A 24399-nucleotide genomic window follows, 5' to 3' on the forward strand; every position below is an offset into this window, starting at 1 on the left:
TCGTTTTATGGGCCCTACGTAAAGTTGCCACCTTTAGGGTGGTTGTCCCCCCCCCCCCCCGATAGAGTCCCTGTACCTCTAATATCCGCACAGCAGGCCAAACACAAAACACAAAACCCTCTCCTGACACCAAGTGCAGTTCACTTTTTGCTTCTGTAAGATTTCCTGAGGCGGCTGTTTCCAAGCTTCCCTCCTCTAATTGTTAAATGGAGATGGAGGACTTCAAAGGAGCTGTGGGTCCCCATTCTTCTACCCACCCACCCTGCCTGGAGCACAGGCACCCGCAGGAATTTTTCCAGGGTGTCTGTGTGTGCATGCATGTGCAAAAGAAAGCAGCACTGAAAAGTGGGGGCGCAGGATAGTTTCTTGCCAAAAAAAAAAAAAAAAAAATGAGAGAGAATAATAGTGTCTCCTATCTCAGGTTCTACAAATATTTTACACTTTCTATTAGCTGGTTCATGTAGGGGGAGAAACTCACACCCACCCTCCGCCCCCAGGTGCCCTCAATCTGGACCAGCCCATGATCTGGACCAGGAAGAGTCAACAATTCACTCCTGCTTCCAGTTACATAATTCACCGCCATCCCCAACACACACACACACCTCCCTCGTAGCAACAGAGTCCTTCGCGGACAACAATTAAGTAATGGAACAAGAATGTCCAGTGTGAGACCTGGCGGAAGCCACAAAAGAAGGCTATAAATGCTCGCCTCGCCTTGTGCTGAAGAAGGCTCCTTGCAGACTCCTGCAGGATGAAAGGCATGAGAAGAGGCAGGGGAGAGGGTGGGGTGAGGCCAGCCAGCTAGCGGTCAAGATTCAAGGGAGAGAAAAGTCCTGGGGAAGGGAGGGGACACAGTGGCAACAAAAAGGCCTGGGGGTGAGCAACAAGTGGAAACCAAATATCTTGCATCAAGCCATTATTTTTGAACGGGAAAAGTGGGGGTTTGCATGTGTGCCGACTCAGAGAAGCTCCTCCATCAGATCAAAGCCCCCTCAAAGCTACACTAAACACAATGCCAGGAGCAATTCTTGACATCCGTGGGAGGTCATGTAAAAAGTTAAAGGGAAATTGCAAAATAAAGCAGCCTTCTCCAACCTAGGGTCCTCCAGCTGTGCTGGCTGGGGCAAATAGCCCAAAACATCTGCAGGGTCCAGGTGGACCGTTAAAAAAAAGAAAAGAACAGAACAGCAGTCAACACAAACTCCTAGCCTTGGATAGTTATTTTCATATTTAGAAGTCATTTGCCATGCTGAGCTCTTGGAATGAGCATTCCCCCAGCCTGGACTCACCGGTGACTAAGTTGTTATGCTGCTGTTTTCTGCCTCCTTCTTGCAGAGCTTCATAGCAAGGATAATTTGCTAAACATGCCTCTCAGCTTGCAGGAATTCCTGATCTGAGTCACCTTTGTCCCTTGCATCTCTGTGTCACAACCCTCCATCATCACTCTGGCTGTAAACAGCCTGGGGTGGCTGCCTGCAGAGAAGCCTCCTTTAAGGCAAGAGGTTGTCCTATCCTCACATATATCCTGTCTGCTCTTCAATCTGGATGCATCCCTTCTCCCTGAGCAAGTGGAAAGACTTGCTGTTGCACTCGGGTCGTGCTTGCGGGCTTCCCATGGGGGCAGTGTTTCTCAAATGTGGGTCCCCAGCTGTTGTTGGGACTACAGTTCACATCATTCCTGACCACCGGCCCTGCTAACTAGGGATGGTGGGAGTTGTAGTCCAACAACAGCTGGGGACCCAAGTTTGAGAAACACTGCAGATAGGGACATTTGATTGGCCACTATGAGGACAGGATGCTGAGCTAGACAGGCCTCTGGTCTGATTCAGCAGCCAGGCTCTTCTGAGGTTCATCCCTGCAACTCAACTAACCTCACTTCCTGCAAGCAACTCTGCCCATTCTCCTATACTTCCCCTTATGCCTGGAACTCTGTCCCAGAACACCTTCTGTAGAACATCTCTTCCCTTTGTTCCTTTGGACCCCAACACAAAATGCATGTCTCAGTGAAGCCTGTAATGTCAATCTCAGTCCTTATCCCAAAGTGATATGCCGTATTTTTCGCTCTACAAGACGCACTTTTGCCCCTCCAAAAATTAAGGGGAAATGTGCCCCTCCAAAAATTAAGGGGAAATCTTATGGAGTGAATGCAGGCTCCACGGCTTCAGCAAAAGCAACGCAAAGTCTCCGGAGCACAGCAGGAGTGTTCCCGCTGCGCTCTGGAGGCTTTGGGAGGCTATCTCTGAAGCCAGGAGAGCAAGAGGGGTCGGTGCACACCGATCTCTCGTGCTCTCCTGGCTTCGCTTCACTGGAGAAGCGCTGCGCAGCTTTCCCTCTCTGCGCAGCGCCCCTTCAGCTAAGCGGCAGGAGAAATGGAGCCCCTTCTGCGCAGAGAGGGAGAGAGTTTTTTTTCTTGTTCTCCCCCTCTAAAACTAGGTGCGTCTTATGGTCGGGTGCGTCCTATAGAGCGAAAAATACAGTACATCCCAAGTGCATGTAACAGAATTCACACACTTTTTATCCCTGCAGTACAGGCAACTGGGGTGGGAGAAAACGAATGAAAGCAACCCAGCAAGGTAAAGGAGGGGGAATGTGTTGAACTCCCCCCCAAAAAAATTATTACATGTGTAAAACTGAAACACACCCACACCCAGCTTTATATCTTAACAGGCCAGATACAGTGGTACCTCGGGTTACAAACTACTCTAACCCGGAAGTAGTACTTCGGGTTAAGAACTTTACCTCAGGATGAGAACTGAAATTGTGTGCCAGCGGCGCGGTGGCAGCAGGAGGCCCCATTAGCTAAAGTGGTACCTCAGGTTAAGAACGGTTTCAGGTTAAGAACAGACCTCCGGAACGAATTCAGTTCATAACCAGAGGTACCTCTTTACTTTGGTATCAGCCCTGTCATTTGGCCCTTAGTCGGTGTTAGAAATTCCCTGGGTGCCAGGCGCATTTTACTACTGACACGGGTCCAACTGCAACTACATGGAGATTTCTGGGTGCCAGGCTGGTGACAGTCATCTCCATCAAGCCAGTTTAAAAACCTCTGCCTTAGTCCATAGTTAATACCATTTCCATTTCCACTATGTGTGTTTCTCCTTCTTGCACACTGGGACAAGTGCAAGCTATAGGCAAGCAACGTAGATGAGATCATAGAATCACAGAATTGTAGCGTTAGAAGGGACCCCGAGGGTCATCTAGAACAACCCCCTGGAGAACAGACATTCTGCTGTGGCAACCGTAAACCAGGTTTAAAGTGCCATTTGGTGCCTAGCTTATATAGCTGAGTTTCTAACACTGCCTAGGCTCTTTGGGTGCTGTCTTTACATTTCCGGAATCCTGTAGAATTCTCATGTACGTTGCTGATTGGGAGCGGCCGCCAAGACCACATAACACCAGTCTTGAAAAACATACATTGGCTCCCAGTACCTTTCCAAGCACAATTCAAAGTGTTGATGCTGACCTTTAAAGCCCTAAACGGCCTCGGTCCTGTATACCTGAAGGAGCGTCTCCACCCCCATCATTTAGCTCAGACACTGAGGTCCAGCGCCGAGGGCCTTCTGGCGGTTCCCTCATTGTGAGAAGCAAAGTTACAGGGAACCAGGCAGAGGGCCTTCTTGGTACCCACCCTGTGGAACGCCCTCCCACCAGATGTCAAAGAGAAAAACAACTACCAGACTTTTAGAAGACATCTGAAGGCAGCCTTGTTTAGGGAAGCTTTTGATGTTTGACAGACTATTGTATTTTAATATTTTGTTGGAAGCCGCCCACAGTGGCTGGGGAAACCCAGCCAGATGGGCGGGGTATAAATAAATAAATTATTATTATTATTATTATTATTATTATTATTATTATTAGGAGCAGTAGCAAAGCGTCACACGGAAACACCTTAGGGAGTCTCATTCTATCAGTCCCCTGAAGCCCACTATAGTGCAGCCTTCACTAGAAGGGGCTTTTTTGGGCCTCGGTCCTCAGAGAGGTACCATCACCAAACTTTATTACAGTCACAGACCAGTATAAGATAAAAACATGCTAATAAATAAAGCACATAAGACTTAAAAAGAGGAAAGGGATAAAAGTGATTATAACTCACAAAACTTAAGATAGAAACAAAAGACAAGCAGTTAAAAGCAACTATATAAGGGGGGAGGCGAGAAAGGTAAGAGCTTAAGAGCATAGGAAGGGATCTACTGAATCAGGCTAAAGGCCCATCTAACCCAAAAATCTGATCTCAAACCACAGACCCCCTTGAGATACCCAGCAACTGATATTCAGAGACATAACAATTTTTATTTGCACCCCGCCCATCTGACAGGGTTGCCCCAGCCACGTAACACCTCCGACACTCCATGCATTTTGTCTGATCCTCTTTTAGAGCCATAGAGGTTGGTTGCCATCACTGTCTCCTGTGGGGACCAACTCCACAACAGCTTCATGCCCTGTGTGAAGAAGATGTAACAGTGTCTTCGGAGCAGAGGGGAGTGGACTCCATGATGGTGCCCTCCTGGTCTTGCTCATCACCTGCCCACTGTTCCTTTCTTAAGACTTGAGGTGCCCAGGATTGAATCAGGGACCGTCTGCTCACGAAGCTTGTGCTCTGCCTCTGAACACTGGCCCCACCACCTTCCTCTCTGGCAAGAGACATGCAGCCAGCAGAAAATGCTGTATATTTTCTGCTATCCCCAATCCCCCCCGCCATTCCTTTAAGCCTTTAACCATCTCTGCATTGTGTAATTAGCAGCTACAAGTTGCACAGTCAACAGAATCGCTCTGTTGGGTAATGATGGATGGTGCATTTCCATGCACGAGACAAAGGGACCTCAGCAGACAGAAAGTAAAGAGAGAGGGAGGTGGACATGGGGGGTGGGGAGCGGTGGAGGAGAACAACCGAGTGGCAAGTACGGAAGGGATGGCGGTTGGCAAGGAGATCTGGAGACAACTAGACCCCAGAGCGTTTGAGAAATCGATTCCAAACAGCGCTGCAAGTTTATTCCAAACGGCATTAACAAATTTCCTTTTCATTCTGCTGCTCTTCCACAGCCAAATCAGTTTAATCATGCCACCCAGGAATGCCAAGCAGGGGTAGTGGTGTGGGCTTTCCTGCGCTATCGTAATTAATGTTTTGACTAACAAAGCCGTTCTTCCAATCCATGTTAATTAAGGCCCATGCCACAGCTGCGGCAGAGTATCCAGGTGATTTGGGGGGCAGGTCTTGGGGAAACGTCACTGCTGCCTGAAGAAGCGGGGGAAAGAAGCAGGACTGCAAAAAGAAAGCCCACCATGACTCTTCCCAGAAACTTCCGAATGACATTTGGCAGGGTCTGCTGAAGACAGCTGTTCCTGCAGCCACGTCTCTGTCGAGAGAGGACGGACTTGGCCCTTCTTTGATGGCCTTCTGCCACTCTGCAACAGCCTTTCTTTTCCAAGCTGCTAATTTTAGGAAGGCAATTACACGGAGTCCAGCCATTGGTATCGTCTCTACATCATGGGTAGTGGCCTGGTTTTTTTTGGCCCAAGGGCCACATATCCCATCAGCTAACGCTTTGCGGGTCACATGCCAGCAGGGAAGTGAGGGATGGTCGGATCTGTCCTTTTTTGTTTCTCTCAGTTTCTCATTTTCAAATCTTAAGAGTTCTCTACACTTCCACTTGAGTTTGGGATGATCATTTTTAAGTCCCAAAGAAAAGTCACCAGCATTCTAATGTGAATTTCTCCAAAAATTTGCTTGCAATTTCCCCCAATATACAATTTTCGCAAAGCAATTTCCCCATTACTGTATCCTATTTCCAAGAATATACACATTTTGTGCATACTTTACCTCAGTATATGCATTCTGTACACTTTATTTGGCTACAGAACTGTGCAGAAAAATCAGAAAATTCTGAAGGACAGCGGTGTTTCAGTATGCATATTGTTTCAGAAGTGCAAATTAGCTAAATATAAATTCCTTCAAATGTAAACTGAATCGGATTTTCTCCCTCATCCCTCGCAGTGGGTGTAACTATTCCACACGCTCTCCTCTCTCATACACACACAGCCCTGCTCCTCATTTGATCCTTGCCTCCTCCCCTCCCATTAGCAATTTGCATCCCCACCCCCACTTTCTGCTGTCCTCACCACTCAAACTGGTGAGTTCCTGGCGGGGGGGGGGGCGGGGGGGGGGAGTGAGCAGGCACTGACAGATGCTCTGTCAGCGAACCACAACTCTTCCTTAATTTTATTCTGATGTGTTTCTTTGGCTATGTCCCCACCCCAGCCCCAATATTTGGCATTCAGAGGATTGGCAAATAGTGCCCTGGGAGATGACATCATTGTTCTTGCTGTGAAATAAGTGGCTGTGCTTTATCCCATCTCTGCCCTACTCTGGGGAAGGGCCGTAGCTCAGTGTCAGAGCACATGCTCTCCATACAGAAAGTCCCAGGTTCAATCCGCAGCCAAGGCTGGGAGGGATTCCTTCCTGAAATTCTGGAGACTCGCCGCCAGTCAGCACAGATGAACAAACGCCTAACTCAGTATAAGATGGTTTAGTAGGTCTGTACCTACACCACTGTCTGTAACTGTAGGCTCTTGTAAGAACTTCCAGCTCCAGATTCACCAATATCCTGTTCTTTGTCCATATAGCTAGAACACTGGCAAAGACTGAACATGTACACAGACAGACACAGAGATGTACGGATCTCCTTCCTTCTTTGGCACCTGCTACATAGGGACACATTGATGGCAAGACCATAGTAGAGTCAGTCTGCAAGCTCAAACAGGAATATTCTTTGTAAGTAACTACCGTTTTCAGAAACACAGCATGTGACTTTGGTACAAGGTTCCAAAAACTGATCACAGCAGACACTGTTGGTGCACCTGGCCAATAAAGCACTTGCCTTAAATTCTTCATCTCGCCCCAATTATGCAGCTGGAGGGGGAAACGTCATCACTCAGCTACCTTAGCACAACCTATTCAGATTGCAAAAATAGTGGGTTTTGGAGAAGAGGGAGGAAGGCAGATTGCTTCTGAGCTAATCCTTCCTCCTAGAATTGCCACCCTTTGTTTACTCACTTTCCCAGTTCCCAGTTAATGGGAACAGTTTCTCAGTTCCCAGTTAATGACACCGTCAGTCAGTTTTGTGGTGTTCTGTTGTGGTCTCCCCTCAGGCCAGATTTGTGGCAATTTTGGGGTAGTAAAATACAGCTGCTGCACAATTTTGTTTTGTGCAGACAAGTGACGATGACTCTTAATGGCTACTATAGCTTTAATTAAACACTTCCTGTTTGAAGTCTCAGGTAATTTATTGCTTTGCATTCAGTGTGGCAGTAAAACTAGTGAGGAATGTCCTATTAATTGCCTGCCATGAATAGCCTTTTTAATACAGCCTCCCAGAGTCCACTTCTCTTCCCAAGGAAGGGGGGCTATTTAACTATAAAAAATAGAATTAAAGCTTTCTCCCCTTGCAGAAAAAGAAACTGACATGGGGTGGGCAATGTTGAGACAACTTTTAAGGGGAAATAAATTTGCCACTAATCTTATTGCCATGCTCAGTATGAAACAATAAAAACTGAATACAGGAAACTTTTAATTAACATTAGAAAGGGCATTTGCTGAATGGAATTTGCTTATGAGTAATATTATAGAAGGGATCTTGGCCATGGGGAACAGAATTGCAGTATAATCTAGCACTATATGCTTACATCGAACTTCTAATTTCACTTCCACAAAATTGTGGGAAAGCACTGCATAAATAGGGCTAAAGGCTCTAATCTAGAATTAAGCAGTAACAGTACAGTGGTACCTCGGTTTAAGAACAGCCCTGTTTACGAGCTATTTGGTTTACAAACCCTGCAAAACCGGAAGTAGTGTCCCGGTTTGCGAACTTTACCTCGGTCTAAGAACGGAATCCAAACAGTGGAAGGGCACCAGTGGCGACAGGCCTCATTAGGGAACGTGCGCCTCGGTTTAAGAATGGTTTCAGTTTAAGAACGGACCTCCGGGAAAAGATTAAGTTCATAAACTGAGGTACCACTGTATTTGCTGTTTATACCAGAAGAAGGGTCTATGGGGCTTGCAGAATGCAGGCAGGGATGGGCTTGGTATCATTAGAAGCTTCACAGTGCAGAAGGGATGAGTAGAGAAATCCAGCAGACAAAACTGGTTTGCATGAAGTAGCGGATTAATTACTTATTTTTAAGGGGTGCGGAGGGGTAACAATATAGGGGGAGGGGCACAGTAAATGCCTGGGGCCCATGTTGAACTGAGATTATTATATCCTCTGGCCAATGGAAGTCTGATGTAAGCCAACTGTTTTCTCTGACTCTTTTGCTGTAGACTATCCATGCTGTTTTTTGTGTGAACATGAGGACTAGAAGCATGCACTCAAAAAGATTAAATAACTACTACATTTAAAAAGGAAGTAGTTTGCCACATTTTGTAATCTCTGGTGTGTTCACAGATGACTCTAATCCCCATCTCAGGGTGTGTTCACATTACCGCCTTAGAGACGCCAGTGAATGCATTTCCCAGCTCTTTCCCCCCTAGCTGTTCACATCAGCAAGGCTTCACAGTGTCATAGCCATTGCTGTTTGTGTTCACACACAGGGAGTATGGGAGGGGATATCTCTACCCTATGCAAAGGTGTTTACATCTTGTCTAGAGAGGATAGGAACTGGCTTAAGGATCCCAAGGCTTAAGGACTCCAATCAGAGTGAAGCTTGTTTGAGAAGCATCACATCAAACAATAGTTTTTTGTAACAAACTACAGGGTGGCGCTGTGGGTTAAACCACTGAGCCTAGGGCTTGATGATCAGAAGGTCGGCGGTTTAAATCCCCGCAACGGGGTGAGCTCCCGTTGCTCGGTCCCTGCTCCTGCCAACCTAGCAGTTTGAAAGGATGTCAAAGTGCAAGTAGACAAATAAGTACCACTCCAGCGGGAAGGTAAACGGCATTTCTGTGCACTGCTCTGGTTCACCAGAAGCGGCTTAGTCATGCTGGCCACATGACCCGGAAGCTGTACGCAGGCTCCCTCGGCCAGTAAAGCAAGATGAGCACTGCAACCCCAGAGTCGTCCGCAACTGGACCTAATGGTCAGGGGTCCCTTTACCTTTACCTTACAGTATACATATGTCCTGTGATCATGCATTAAAAACCCACCTAGCACTGGAAACGCAGTCAGTGTGCAGAAAATGGGAGTATGATGGACACAGTCTCAGTGCAAATGCTAATTTAGCATCCAAGTTCCAGCAAGACTCCGGGCAAAGCAATGTAGAGTTACCTTACTTTCTATTGACTTTAAAAGGCCAGAGGCAGAGAGCCGAGTTCTTCCAGTCTGACCACACACACACACACACACACGTAGAAAAAGAGATGCAAAAGTTGAGCAATCTCCTCCAGCTATTTTTCCACCAAACTGCATTCAGTTAAAAAGTATATTTCCACAAGTGTGGACACGTTCTGGGTGCAAGGTTCCCTTCCATCACTGGCAGCTCGGTTTTAAAGGGGTGGGGGTTGCACTTTCTGTCCATACACGATGGCATCTGCTAATGGAAAGATGTAACTCCTGGTAGCCTGCAGGACTCTGAAGCTGGGAGTGCTTTCAAATTGGTCACAAGATCTCCCTTCTTTCAGTTTTTGTTCCACACCCGTGATTCTTTCCAGTTTATAACGGGACGGGGCGGGGGGGGCGGGGAAGGAAAGATGCTCACAGTTATTCTGTATGCACACACACACACACAGACGTCAAACAGAGGCCAAATGAGCAAGATGGGAAAGGCCCGAAGCGAGGGGGGGGGGCGAGAGAGTGAGGCAGGAGGGAGAAGGATGGAATTGCTTGATGTAGTTAAGTCATGGGAACCGTGAGTGACTGGGGGGGGGGGCGGGAGTAGGAGGTGGAGGAAAACATTAAAAAGGTTGCAGCAGGGCAGAGAAACATTTGGCATCTGGGAGGGTTTTGCTTTGAAAATTGCTGTTATGACAAAAATTACATAAGGCTGTCAAGTAACTCAAGAACGCGTGGCTAATTGAATCAACTGCTTTCCGCAACCCCCACCACCACCTTTTTCTTTTTACTAAGCCTGAGCCCCAAAGCAATCTAAACACACACAGACACTGTTATCAATAGAAACACACAGTCACATCCACATTTAAAGCACAAGGCTCCCCCAAAGAATCCTGGGAACATACAGAGCTGCAATTCCCTTAAACTACAACTCCCAGCTTTCTTTGCAGGAAGGCATGTGCTTGGAATGCACGGTGTGGGTGGGTGTGAACCAAGTCACCACATGAGATCCCAGCAGTGGGGTCCACATAACACACCTTCCAACATTTCATAGACTTTTGGTCCTGCCTGCACGCAAGGATCGCTGCTGCACAAAGCCCCCCTGCCACCCTATCAAATGGTTATGCATTGCTGCTGGCTCTGCATCAGATAGAGCTTTGCCCTGTCCCAGCAGTCAGGCTCCTCCTCCTTGTGTTCTTATGAGCATAAGGTTCTCCCAATGACATGTTCCAGGCTAGATAATCAGATCAACACTTGTGTGGTGAAGCCAGGGAACATTCAAGACTCCAAATTTAGTGGCACTCATTTAAACCACTGCAGTTGGGAGGCTGCTGGTTCTCCATCAGACTGCTTCTGAAATAAAGATTAGATGCTTAAAATAGGCACTTTCACCCCACGCAACCCTTGTGGCCGTAATTCGGCAATAACTCAAGGCAATTTCCTGAGTGGTGGTATGTTGGCACCCCACTACCTCTCATGCTAGAGATCTGCCTTGTATACAAGAGGTCAGGTTTAAGAAATGCCTACAGGATCTGATCAGCATCTATCTAGCCAAGGGGTCTGTTTGCAGGCCGCAGAAGTCAGGTAAGCCTTCGGAAGCTCACAAACAGGATGTGACCACAGCACTCCCCCCAAGATGTTTGTACCCAGCATCTGGCAACCCTAGCTCCAACTATGTAAACGTTCAGCAGCTTCTGCCACCAATGGCAGAACAGACTGCAAAACAGACGGCAGCAAATTGAATTTTGATACTTTAATGGAATGCAACTGAGCACAATTCTGCATATTCCTTGAAACGCAACAGCAGGTGCCCTGCAACAGGTGGCGGACGCAGTATGCCTGAAGTGGGAAACCCTCTTCCTATGAATGTTTACCCACAAAAGGCTGAGCATGCTTCGATCAAGGGCCCCCCCCTTTCAGCGGGGTGGAGGGAGAGATACAGAATGAGCAACACCAAAGCACCTTAGCTCTGCAGGGCAGAGTAAAAGCATCTGGGAACCTACTGGAGGAAGCGAAGAGTTTTCAAAGCAGAAAACTACTGACTCTTTAGGATTCTTCAAAAAGCAACGCTGACAGCCGGGGCTGGTGAGAATCAAAGGAGACAAATCGGGCTGTTTGGAGATGTGGATCTTGAAAGTGTACGGATGACAGCAACGCTTGCTAAATTTCCTAAGCCGCCAAATGCACTTTATTTATTTTATGTACAGTATGTATATTTCCCAATAACAAAAAATGTTATCTTGGTGATTTGCATTAAAGAAGGTTTGCCATTCAGGCAAAATATGACATCAGGTGTGGGGCAAGTAAAGCCGCAGTTGCAAAGGAACAACAGGAATTTCTGAGTGTGTTCCTGATTGTTCTTTTGCAAGTGTGGCTTTGCCATTCAGCAGCTTAAAAACCTGGCACGCAATGGAAGCCCCGCTGTTATGAGTGCCGCTTGGGAGCTCCCAATTGGAGTTAATCACTGATGAAAGTGGGAGTTTGCAATTGGCACCAAATTTAAACAGTGCCAAATATAAGCCCTGCTGTGTTTAAATAAATCTAAGTTAATAAACCTTGCTTTAGCATTATATGCAAACCCAGCCTGGTGCCTTAACTATAGCCTGTAAATGAAAATATGTCATGGTTGTTGTTGGATTACTCTGGTCTAGTTTGCACAATGTGGTGAGCTAAACTATATGGCTTACTAGGACCACACAAACCAGAACTTTGCCGATATAAAAAGTCAGATGGTTTTAACAAGAAGTTACAGAACATGCCATGACTGGAAACAAGGCCACATGCCCTACCTGAAAATTATGCAGGCGCAAACAGTATTGAAAGTGAGATTGCATATAACCACCCCAATACCATAATGAGCGCAAATAATCATAAATACACAATAAAAAAGACTATTGGGAGGGGCCCTTAGAACCACACCTTTAAAAAAAAAAAGGTTGACGCAGGGGTGTGTACCCAATATTCATCACAACCACAGCATTCAGGGAAAACGGATTTGAATCCTTTCTTTCCCAAGGGCAGCTCCAACACAAAAACACTGCCAAGATGATGCTGTAATGTCATCTTGGCATGGTCTACCAAGGGGCATTGCTGCTTTTCCCAGGCATCCTTATGCTTGAGGGAGGTCAGATCCTAATCCATATCATTCACTGGAGGCACTGGAGTTGGTCCCGACTCTGCATTAGTTAACTTGGAGGATGACCCAACACATGATCTTGTCTACGTGGCACCAGGAAAGCCCTGGCAGGCATCAGATAGGATTTTGGGTCAGGATATCAGGAGCAGGGCAGACAACTGGACTCAGCAATGACCCACCCAATTGCATCCTTCTGTAATTAGGGGATGAGAATGTGGGGAGGAAGGGATATCAGGAGATGTTTTTTTAAAATGTTACCACCGTCAGTGATGGCAGCCAGTGAAGCCTGTCTCAAGGACTCCACAACACAACTTCTCTACTTGAGAAGGCAGCTAAGCTTCTTTACACAGAAGGATTGCAGGCTGCATTTTTCTCTCTGCCTGGTCACCAATTACAGGGCGGAAGAGCCAGCGGACCCCATCACTGAAGGGAGCCTCGGACAGCTTAAGTATGGGGTTCGCAAAGCCACAGCTGCAAGAGCAGGCAGTCCCTGCCCTGCCCCCTTGGCTCCAGCCCACAGAGGCACATGGGGGGCAAATGGATGGGTGCTTTCAAGAAGGCTTAGCGGGGCTGGATTCTGCTGTGCGTCCAGGGAGATCCTTTCCATTGCTGCACCTCACCCTGCTGCACTAATGGAGCCAGGATGGGTGCTTCCAGAAAAGAGATGCAAGAGGTGTGCCCGGATGCAAGCCACAAGAAAGCGTCTCCCATGCTAGCTGCTTTGAAGGGAAGAGGCACAGTGCCAGAGGATGCCTGCATTCTGATGCAACTCCCGTTCGCTGGAAGCTGGGCTTGCACAAGGGAAGTGCATTGTGCCACTCAGCAAGACAGAAGCTTGACTAGAAGCCGACTTTCTTAGCTTACTGTCTTCTTTATTCATAAAAGTATTTGCACACCGCTAATTCATACAGAGAAGATCAAAGCAGTCCACAACAACTGCACATAAAACCATATAAAGAAAGGTTTTTGTGGGGGGGTTTTTTAAAAAAAGGAAGGAGCTAACTGTTGTGGGAAAATGTATTCTGAACTGCCTGCATAAGTCTGACGGAATAGAAAAGTTTTCAGCAGGCACAGAAGTTGAAACAGGAGGTGCCTGCTGACTCTCTGTTGGCAGAATATTCCACAGGATTGGGCGGTGACACTTAAAGGCACAGTTCCATGCGCCTCCCCAACTCCGGGAACATTCCAGCGACATTCCATCAGATGATTATCAGGGACAGAGCTTAAGCACCCAGCACTTAAGTTGCTCATCGCTTTGTAAATTAATACAAGAACACCACTGAACCAGTGTTAGAAATTAGGCAGGCACCAGGTGCGTTTTGCGACTGGTGCATGTCCAACTGCAACCACATGGAGATCTCTGGATGCCAGGTTGACAACTAACATCTCCAACTGGCTGGCCCCTCCAGCTTTCTTAAGCAGGTAAGCAGAAAAGGTTAATTTATTGCATTTCTTTCCACATATTTCTCCAAGGCGTACATGGTTTACCCCCACCCTCAGTTAATCCCCACAATCAACCTGTGTGGTAGGTTGAGAGGCTGTGACTGGCCTGAGGTCACTCAGTGAGCTTCATGACTGAGTGGGGATTTGAACCATGATCTCCCAGGTCACAGTCCAACACTCTAACCACTACACCAGGCACCCCCAGGCTCGGCCCTCCAGATGTTTTGGAGCTACAACTCCCATCATCCCTAGCTAACAGGACCAGTGGTCAGGGATGATGGGAACTGTAGTCCCAAAACATCTGGAGGGCCGAGTTTGGGGATGCCTGCACTACACCATACTGGCTTTCTAAGTACTGCTATGGGGCAGCTATATCAATTAAGTAGGTAAATAGATATGCAGAAAGCAAAATGTCACTTAAAGAAGGATCTGAAATATTTTCCCCAAAGCTTGAATTCATTTTATTCTGGATTGCTTTATTTTGATGTTTTAATATGCTCTAAACCGCTTTGAGGTTTTTCCCCTTTAAAATATAAAGCAGTATAGAAATGAGATGAACAACAACAACAACAACAACAATAATAATAATAATAATAATAATAATAATAATAATAACAATTATAACAAATTCCACAACAAAAAAGACGCCTAGACATTCTGTTGTGGTGACCGTAACCTAGGTTTAAGGTGTCATTTGACATTTAGCTAATACATATATCTGAGTTTCCAACACTGCCTTGAACCTGGCTTTGTAGTAGATGCAGTGCAGATGCTTTAACAATTGTGTCACATGTTGTCGACCACTAGCAATCTGGCTGCTGCATTCTGCACCAGCTGGAGCTTCCAAACCAGGCTCAAGCGCAGCCCTGCATAAAGCGAATGACAGTAATCCAGCCTTGAAGTTATCAATGCATGGACTACAACCATCGGACTATCCCTGTCCAGGAATGGAGAGGCAATCTTGATGGTGCATTCAGCCACATAGTTGTTAAGAGGAGGGGGAGAGACAGACAAAACCAAAAGAAGAAAAGATCAGAAAAGGAGGAAGGGGGTCTTTAAATGCACATTTCAAGCTGAGCTTGCTAACATTACCATGCCCTTGACACCAGCTTGCCAACTTTGCCATATGCGTCTACAGACAGGGCCTTGAAGGTGCTAGACTGGAAGAAATGTCAAGCGGTGCAAACCCCACCTTTGGCACACAGACCAGATTAGCTGTTTTTAAATCTTCCCAAGACAGGCTCTGATAGACTACTATTGTGATTTTCCACCCCAGACGTCACCAGAGTTCAATCCCTGGCATCTCTAGATAGGGCTGGGAAAGGCCTGATGCCCCAAACCCTGGAGAGCTGCCACTCAATGCAAAGAACCCTTATCTGGTAGGCTTTCTGTGTTCCCCTGTTTTATGCTCTGTTCTTATGGCCTGTTCACAAGTCCCTGCTCAGCAACAGGCTCACATGTGTGAATGAAACATCGCAGATCAAACACTGCTGGGCAAGACTTTCATATCACTTAAAATGCAGCACTTTTCCAGTGGGCTGAATTCAAGCAGTTCAAAGGCCCCAGCAACCGCCATTACTCTGGAAAAGCCTCAAGAATATCAAGTTTGCACTTCCCATGAGAGAGTTTGTGCTCAGTCCAATTTTAGTTTGCAACTAGAAAACAGAGCGAGACGGTTCCCAGGTTGTTGGGAAACAAATGTAACTGTACTTGGACTGTTCTGAAGGAGCCATTCCTTTCCTGCAGGACAGAAATAGCCTGATAAAACATCCTTCAGTCTCCGTTACACCCTGAAAGGGAGAATTGGGTTAGCTGTCCACAGCATGAAGTGGAGACAACTGCGGAACAACTGACTTAGACCAGTGGTGGGGAGTCTCAGGCCCAGGGGAGAAATGTGGTGTTTCTGACCTTCCTATCTGGCCCTTGGGACTCTCCCCAGCCACACCCCTCACTTCCTTGAGTGTTTTTTGCCTGGCTAGAATATGTCTTTGAAGCCTGTTGCTTGCCTGGTTGGAGGATAGAGAGGGATTTGAGTGTGTGAAAGGCTAGCCTAGTGTGCAAATGATCAGTTAGCCAGCTAGCCATGGATGATGGGAGTTGTAGTCCAAAAACAGCTGGAGACCCAAGTTCGGGAAACACTGGTCTAAAATGACTTTGTGAATCTGTGGCTCTCTCCCGTGCCTCTTAGGTGGCCCCAGAGACTCAATTCTCCTCAAGGATCCTGATAACAAGTTTCCCAGCATTCAAGCAATACATGCTATCAGGCCCTGCCTTCATGTGTCCAGACAAAACAAACCTTGTCCATTTAAGCCTCCCCCACCCTAAGTTTCTGCCTTCTCTGCCAAGTAGACCAATTTAGCAACCCCGTCCAAAGGCTTTCCTGAGCTCCCATCCTTTCTGCCACAAGGTAGGGCCCTGAACCAAATGCCCTTGCCTAGGTGTGCAGCTGGGTGAGGGACAAGGTGGTAAACAAGAGTGAAAAATGCTCTGCCCAGCTACGAATGGCAGAGCTGAAGAAGGGGTTTGTGTGAAGAGAACATGTCACCAACCCTGCAAGGGAGGCCAGCTTTATTCTTTCAACATTTCAAACTTATCGGAAGAGAAAAAAATGACAGGTTACTCTCCTCTCTGTGTTTCCTGAATACTGTGACTTTGCAAAGGGTCATTTTTAGGGGGAAATGCAGCTGGCCAGAAGGTGCTTAACCCTTCCTCTCCCTGCTGCTTTTCCTACTGCAAACTTCCTGGAAGTTTCCCCTGCCTCCTGCAATGCATATGAGACATAAATCCAGCTGTGAGAAAGCTGGTTGGGGAAAGGAAATTGCAGTGGGTGGAGAAAACCTTTAAACAACCCTAGCCCACCAGTCAGAAAAAAGGTGTATACAGGGTTCAACTTTGATTGGAAAGACCCATTGAAACAAATGGCCATGACTGAATTTCAATGGGTGTGAGCTGAATAAAAGTGAGTTTGACCACAACCTGTAGATACCGCTCTAAACATTCCCATTAATTAGTAAGGAACCTATGTCTGCCGAAGTCACACACTCTCTAAACATAGGCTGAATTTGTTAAGGCAAGATTCGAACTGGGGAAAGAGGGAGCACTGATGCTGCATCCAACAGTGCAAATCAGGAACTATAAGGCTGGCTGGTTACCTTTAGCAAAGCTTAGTGCCCTCCCTTAAGGTATGGCTGCTTGATCACAATGACAGGTGTTCCCAGCCAGGTGTGAAAAGGTACACTTGCGAGTTAATCTGCAGGAAGTATTTGTGTGTCTGTGTGTTTAATGAGGCGTGCAGTCTCTCTGGGCATACAAGCTGTGGCAGGGCTGTTCCCTGGGATGTATGGCCTTGTGCAAAGACAGGAGGGCAAGGGGAAAGAACCCCTGTACCTTGGGGGCTGGGGGCAGGGATGTCATATCAGTGTCAATCTAGGATCAGCTAGCCAGAAGGTAATCAGGAAATGGGTTTCCTGGGGCTTTCTTCCAGTTTGGGAGAGGCCAAAGCAAGAAAAATCAAAGCAATTGTTTCCAAGATTCAGGAAGCAACTCCCCGGCTCTGCTGTCACTGACCACACCCTGAATCAGCATTTCACTATGTAGATCTCATGATCAGGGGGGATATTTGGTTGTTGGAAAATGACTGATGTCACTTTTGTGGATATATTTGCAAAGCTATCCTGATCAAACTGGATTCTAGAGAGCAGGTTGGCCTTCAATGCATTTAAAGCTCACAACAATGTGCTCTCCTAATGCCCCACAACCTTGAGGACTAGTAGGTTAACGTGTGAGCTGACCCTATTGAGAAACATATTGGTGTTTGTTGTGACGCAAGGCTGCGGGGGAGGTTTGCTCATTGTGTTTGATCCACTATAGAGCATTCACAAAAGCCAATGATCTCTTGAGGCTGCAATCAACAAGAAATTAACATGAGTGTATGAACCAGGCTTTGCCTTGTACGTGACAGGAGTCCTGTCAGAGGCACATCATCACATTTTTAAACTGGATTAAGAAACCCGGAATAACCACCACCCTTTGGTACAACATCCACAGAGTGGACACAGGTGTCCCTTACATATACATATTCACACCTTTGAATGCCTCTGCACAATGCATAGTTCTTATGAGAAGCAGACCTAACCATAGTGTGGGTGAAAAAACACATCCTCACTCCGCCATCAGCAAGGATATTACCTACAAATGAGTAATGTGGCAAGAGGGCTAAAGTCAGCCCCACACTAGCAACCAAACCTGATGTGGTCAAATAAAGCAAATGACAGCTGGTGGTAGGAATGTTGGGACTAGGAGCTGGGAGACCCAGGTTCAAATCCCTGCTCAGCAGTGAAATTCACTGGTTGCCCTTGGGCAGTCATTGCCTCTTAGCCAAACCTACCACATAAGGGTTGTGGTGAGGCTAAGATGGGGAGGAAGAGAATGATGCCTGCCACCTTGAGCTCTTTGGAGGGAAGGTGGGATATAAATGTGATAAATGAAGCCAATCTGAAGTGCAAGGATATGTTCCTGTGTATATAACACAGGAGGGAAAGGAAGAAAACCCAGGTGGAAGGGGTGTCAACAAACCAGATGCTCAGACAGGACAGGTTAAAAGGGACCACTGGGGAGCGAGGTCAGCCATTTCCCCCACATTGCCCAGTATGCCACAAAGAGCCAGTGTGGTGTAGTGGTTAAGAGTGGTAGACTCATAATCTGGTGAACCGGGTTCACATCTCCGCTCCTCCACATGCAGCTGCTGGGTGACCTTGGGCTAGTCACACTTCTCTGAAGTCTCTCAGCACCACTCACCTCAGAGTGTTTGTTGTGGGGGAGGAAGGAAAAGGAGAATGTTACCTGCTTTGAGACTCCTTCAGGTAGTGATAAAGCGGGATATCAAATCCAAACTCTTCTTCTTCTTCTTAATGCTCACCCTGCCTTGGGCTGCATACGCACCACATATTTAGAGCACGTGCCAGCCCAGCAAAAAGAAAAAGAATCCTGACTACTGAAGTTTGTTAAAGGTGCTGGGAACTGTAGGTTTGTAGGGTGTGTACTCAGCTCTGGTTCTCATTTTTACTGAAGGGATAGGAAGGAGTCGTAAGCAGAAGTAAGCAAGCAGGAGCCACGTGGAGAACCAGGGGCTAGAACACAGGTATCCAACACAGTGCCCTCCAGACATTGTTCAGCTACAGCTGCTGTCAGCCACAGCTAGCATGGCTGGTGGTGGAAGTATTAATTAGACTGTCAACATCTGGAGGGCCCCCATATTGACTAGCCCTGGGGGAGAAAATCAAAAGTTATTCCCCCCAGTCATCTATTTGCCTGTAAGTGTGGTGAGGTGAGAGTTAGTGTGGTGTTGTGGTTAGAGTGCTGGAAGACCACAGTTCAAATCCCAATTCAGCCACCAAGCTCATCTTAACCCACCTTGCAGGGCTGGGGTGGGGAGAACAATGTATGTCGGTATGAGCTCCTGATCCCCTAGTTTCCATTTTCCAGTATCCATCTGCAGATTGGCCAAGTTCAGAAACAGGATAGAATAGCCTTGCAAATAAGCTGACAAAATTTACCAGCAGGCAAAAATAAATGAATGAATAAATAAATAAATAAATTACTAGTCTGCTGCAAGCTGGCAGAGATGGAGCAGAGAGTTCTGTCCCTCCCACAACACCTTGGTTTCTACGCTGTGTACAGGGGATGGTCAGTGTTCTCTAGTCTTCCCCCGCCAGCTCACTCCCTCACATGTAGTGGAATCCCATGTCATGTGTGGCTTACCAGGCTAGAGCTTACGTAATTACAAGAGTGGGATATAGGTTATTATAAAAGTCTGTATGGTGATATTCTTTTCTTTAAAAAAAAAAAACAAAAACCAAGCCATGCATCATTTTACCTATTTGGGATAGTTCATAGCTGAAAACAGCAATGTAAAGTTTAACCATTAAAGAATTTTCTTTTCCCTTACGCCATAAAGCTTCAGTGTTTGGCAGAACCAGAGTGAAAATTGAAATGGCAGCCCTAGTCAAAAAGGATCAACATTTTCTTTCCTGGTTTTGCAAAGCAGGGTAAAAAAGGTTGGGTGTCCCAAAGGCTGAAAAGAGTCAAGTGCACCAAAGAGAGAGAATAGATGTTAAAAAGTAACATCTGCTTTTCTCATTGATAAATGACCACAAGGCAAAACGCAATACAAAAATAACAAGAAGCATTGAAGAGAGTTCAGATTTTCTTAACACCAATTGCTATTTTCTCCTGTCACATATGGGGAAAGGATTCGTTGTTTTAAACCCCTCAAGGACCCCAATGAATTTGAGCACAAGGAATTATTACTCTTAATCTCAGCCAAACGATCTAGCAAGCCTGAAGAAGTCATCTGTCCGAGGAATTAAGTTTGCCAGTCCTATCTGGCATGAAGGGGCAAATGGAGGATTTATCAACCTACAAGATCTCAAGGAACAGAACTGCTGGATCAGACCGGAGTCTGTCTAAGTCCAACATCTTGCTTCCAACATCACCCAGCCTCTGGAAACTCACTAACACACTATAAAGATGATGGCCTTCCCAGCTTCTTTTAATCAGAGGTATACTGCCTCTGACCACAAAGATTTGGAAGCTGCATTACAGCAAGTCAGAACATCAGCACTAACTGGCAGCAGCTCTCCAGAGTTTCAGACAGGAGTCTTTCCCTGACCTAAGTGGAGGTGCCAGGGATTGAACCAGGGACCTTTTGGATGCAAGGCATGTGCTCTGCCACTGAGCTATAGCCCTTCCCCAAGTCAGACTGTTAGTTCATCTAACTTAGTACAGTACTATCTATGCCAGGGATGGGGAAACTGTAGCCTTCCAGTTTTGCAGGACTCCAACTCCCATCAGCCCCAGGCAGCATGACCAACAGTCAGGTTTGGTGGGAGTTGTAGTCCAACATCTGGAGGTGACCCATTTCCTGGTGAACACTGAATGGCAGAAGCTCTCTGGGGTTTCAGGAAGTGGTGCTCGTTTCCCAGCCTTCCTGGAAATGCTGGGATTAAACATGGGTCCTTTTGCAGGAAACACGAAAGTTAAGCCTTTGACTCGGCTGCTGCGTTGATTTACTTTTCCTCCAGCCATGGCAGCGAGTGGCCATTGCCTCACCTGAAGAGTAGTAGGGAGTTTCATACATGAAGTCACTGTGTGAAAGAAAAGACTTTTTTGTTTGTCTGTCCCAAACCAACTTCTGCAAATCACCTTTAGATCAGCTGGCTCAGAGGTGTAGTGTTATTTGCTGGTGGTGGGGGGTGAGAGGATGTCTCCCTCCCCCAAGATTTCCGGTCCATGGCAAAAGCATAAGGAAAAGCATGTTTCCAGATGACAGCACCTCTCTGCACATAAGCAGTCAAAATAACTCTTTTTGCAGAGTGAAAGAGAATGTAGATTGCTTCGAAGAAAATAAACTTAGAAGAGAGGGGTTTTAAGAAAGGGAGAAATCCCTGAGGGAACCCTGTACAAAACTCAAGCTGCGTCTGAAATTGCCAGGCCGCTGAAGCATCCTTTGTGGGTGGATGGCCTATGTGCGCACATGGAGTGCGCTTTTCTATATGTGCGCACACATATACCCTGGAGAGACATCAAGAAAAGATAGCGGAGGGCTGGAGCCATTCTGTACCTGTGGCTTGGCAGGGACTAAGGGGCTGTGTTTGGCTCTGGGGTGGGAGCCAGGCGTTGGCTTACACTTGGGTTAAAATATACATGAAGGAAAGCCAGCCAGGGAACCTGAGATGCCCTGCAAGGCCCGTCACTCCCAATCACAAGTGCTCCGTCACGGTGCAGCTTTATCCAAACTGAAAGACATAGGGAGCCCAGGGAACGCAGTGCCAGGGCACCTGCTACTTCTTGGCTATGGGAAAGGGTTGGGCAGATTTAGAAGAACACCCTGGAAAACGACAGCAGGGGCTGCTATAGGGTGCCTACACATGCACACACCGCTCAGAAAAATCTGGGGTATAGGCAATTGTCACAGGACCACCCAGCATCTGTGCCCTGTCTTGCAGAAATCCAGCCACGATCCCCAAAGCGCAAATGGTGGCTGAGGGAAGGGGAAAGCACTTTGTGCACAGAATCATGTTGGAACAGGGGCTCCACAAACATGCACACAAAGTTGCCAGTGGCAACCCCGTCCTTTGAACTGGAGGGTAGAGCTGGGAAGAAGGCTCGTCCCCATGGCTGCACTGAGCTTTAGAACTATTTAGAAAGCAATGAGAATCTCACTGCTTTCTGAGCACCTCCGAAATACAGTGGGGCTTTGTGGATGAGTCCCTTACTCCCAGCCTCCACCAGATCCAACGTGTCCCCAACTGGGCTTCAGAGGTGCTCAGAAAAAGGCCTGCAGACCAAATAGTTAGATGTATTAGGCAATGTCAAGCAAGTCAAGTCATACACTGGCTGCATTCACACATAAGGCAATGGTTTGTTTTAACCATGGGTTTGTTCAACAAATGCCAAGCCACCTCACAGATGACCAAAGAATCCATGGCTTATTCCTCCGCTTAGCTTGTTTTCCATCAGCTCTTGTCACATGCCTCTGCAGCCTGAAGCACCTCTGGAGAGGGGTCGCCAAAGAGACCATAGTTAAGGTGCCACTTGGGTTCAGTCGTACACTAAACGATAGTTAAAACAAGCTGCAGTTTGCAAGCCAACATTTCACGGCATGATTTGTTGGCAGGAAACAAGCCATAGTTAGTCTACTGAGCCGGGTTTGCACGTTTAAACAAACCACAGTCAAGTGAAACAAACCATAGTTCAGTGCTGTGTGAACCAGGCCACTAAATAGCTCCTTTCTCTCAAAGCACTTCTACCAGAATCTTTCACAGCCCTACCTGGAGATGCCCGAGACTGAATCTGAGACCTCTTGCGTGCACAGAAAGTACTTTGCCACTGAGCTGTGGCCCTTCCCCTGCTTTGGTGCTTCCTTGCAATGGCTTCCCCCGGAACACTGCTTGGCTGCCTAGGCATACCCTGCGCACTGCGCACAGATTCCACAACTGCCTGAGCCTCCCCCATCTGGAGATCATCGAAACAGGAAAGGAAAGGAATGTCCTGCTTCATTCTAAACAATGGAAGGCTCTGAATTTTTCATCTGCCTGAGAAACAGGCAGCTAGGAGAGCTAACACAGAGCTTTGGTTGCTTGACAAAAGAAAGTTTGATCAATTAATTCATTAATTCAACCATCTGACGCAGCAATCTCGGGTTAGGGGTGACTCAGCCATCTCTGCAAGAGGGACTGCCAGGTGGGAGGGGCTTGTTCATCTCCTTTTCAATCCTCCATCCCACACAAGGGGCCACCAAGCCAAGCTTAGCCATGTCTTTTCTAACCAGAGCTGCTGGGTGGAGCTCATGAAGCAGACGCAAAGCCAGCCTCAGGGCAAACTCTTGATTATTCAACGATCACGCTGAGTGTACATTTGGGGCCTGGTCACTTGTTCCCTACCAGAATGATTGCAGAACAGCAGCAAAAAAGGGTTGGGGTTGGTGGGACTGCAGTGACCAGGACCGCTCAGCAATACTCCAAAGCCGTCTCCTGTTTGTAGCTTAGGAAGCTGCCACATATCTGGTCAGGCTATTGCTCCATCTACCCCAGTACTGCAGGGGGACATATGCAGCTTGGGTGGATTCAGAAGAGGACCAGAAAAATGCACAGAGGGTAAGGATATCAATGGTCATGTTCTACCTCCACTGCCTTAGACTTCCAATTGCTAGGTATCACAGGTGGGGAGAGAGCTTTTGCTTCCGGGTTCTCTTTGTGAGTTGCCCATTGGCATCAGTTTGGTCACTGCAGGAGCAGGATGCTAGGCTAGGATTTGGCCTGACCCAGCAGAAAAGCTCTTCTGATGTTCAGGCTTGTGGAGACCGCTCTGTGTGTTTCTTACTAGAATCCTGAGATCCACATACTGGAGCCAGCTGCAAAAAACAAACATTCAGCGTTCAAGAATTCTGAGCCCGGGGAAGCTATTTTGAGCACCAGAAATGGCCTGAACTCAAAGTCCTTCCACACAGACATCAGTTACTGGCAGAGTAAGGTGGACCAATGGTATGACTCTACCTAATACAACTTCCTTACTCCCTAATCTAATGGAAGGTCTGGATGGATGGTTTGTAGTGCACAAGGCTACAGGTGGGAACATATTGCTAGGCTGGAGGAAGGGCTTTAGATCAGTAATGGAGCATCTTCGGCAGTTCTAATCCTTGCACATACACACCACCATATGACTCCAGCCCTGGGCTGGAAATCAAGGAGCAATAAATGAGTTGCTTCAGCTGGGGTAGGGTGGGAATAGAGCACCTATTTGGCTGGGGTGCTGCTGAATACAAGCCCCAACCAAGAGGCCCACAAGAATTAACCTCAGGCCTGTGGAATAGTCTTTTCCACTGGATATCTTACTGCAGAGGTGGGTAGATGGGTGGGAAGCCTGTGGCCCTCCAGATGGGGGTGGACTCCAGCTCCCATCAGTCTCAGTCAGAATGGGTGACCGCAGATACAGTCCAAGAACACCTGGAGGGCCACAGGTTCTCCACCCCTGCTTTATGCAGGGAAGCCTATCGTGGGA

At 47.2% G+C, this 24399-nt stretch overlaps 1 protein-coding gene across 10 annotated transcripts in view; it reads right to left on the minus strand.

Moving 5' to 3' along the window:
- Positions 1-24399, minus strand: part of MAP7D1 (MAP7 domain containing 1) — a 55854-nt gene that overhangs the window by 26282 nt on the left and 5173 nt on the right. The gene's annotated exons all lie outside the window — the stretch shown is intronic.

This window comes from Podarcis muralis, chromosome 7, assembly GCF_964188315.1.
Source record: "Podarcis muralis chromosome 7, rPodMur119.hap1.1, whole genome shotgun sequence".
NCBI lineage: Eukaryota > Metazoa > Chordata > Lepidosauria > Squamata > Lacertidae > Podarcis > Podarcis muralis.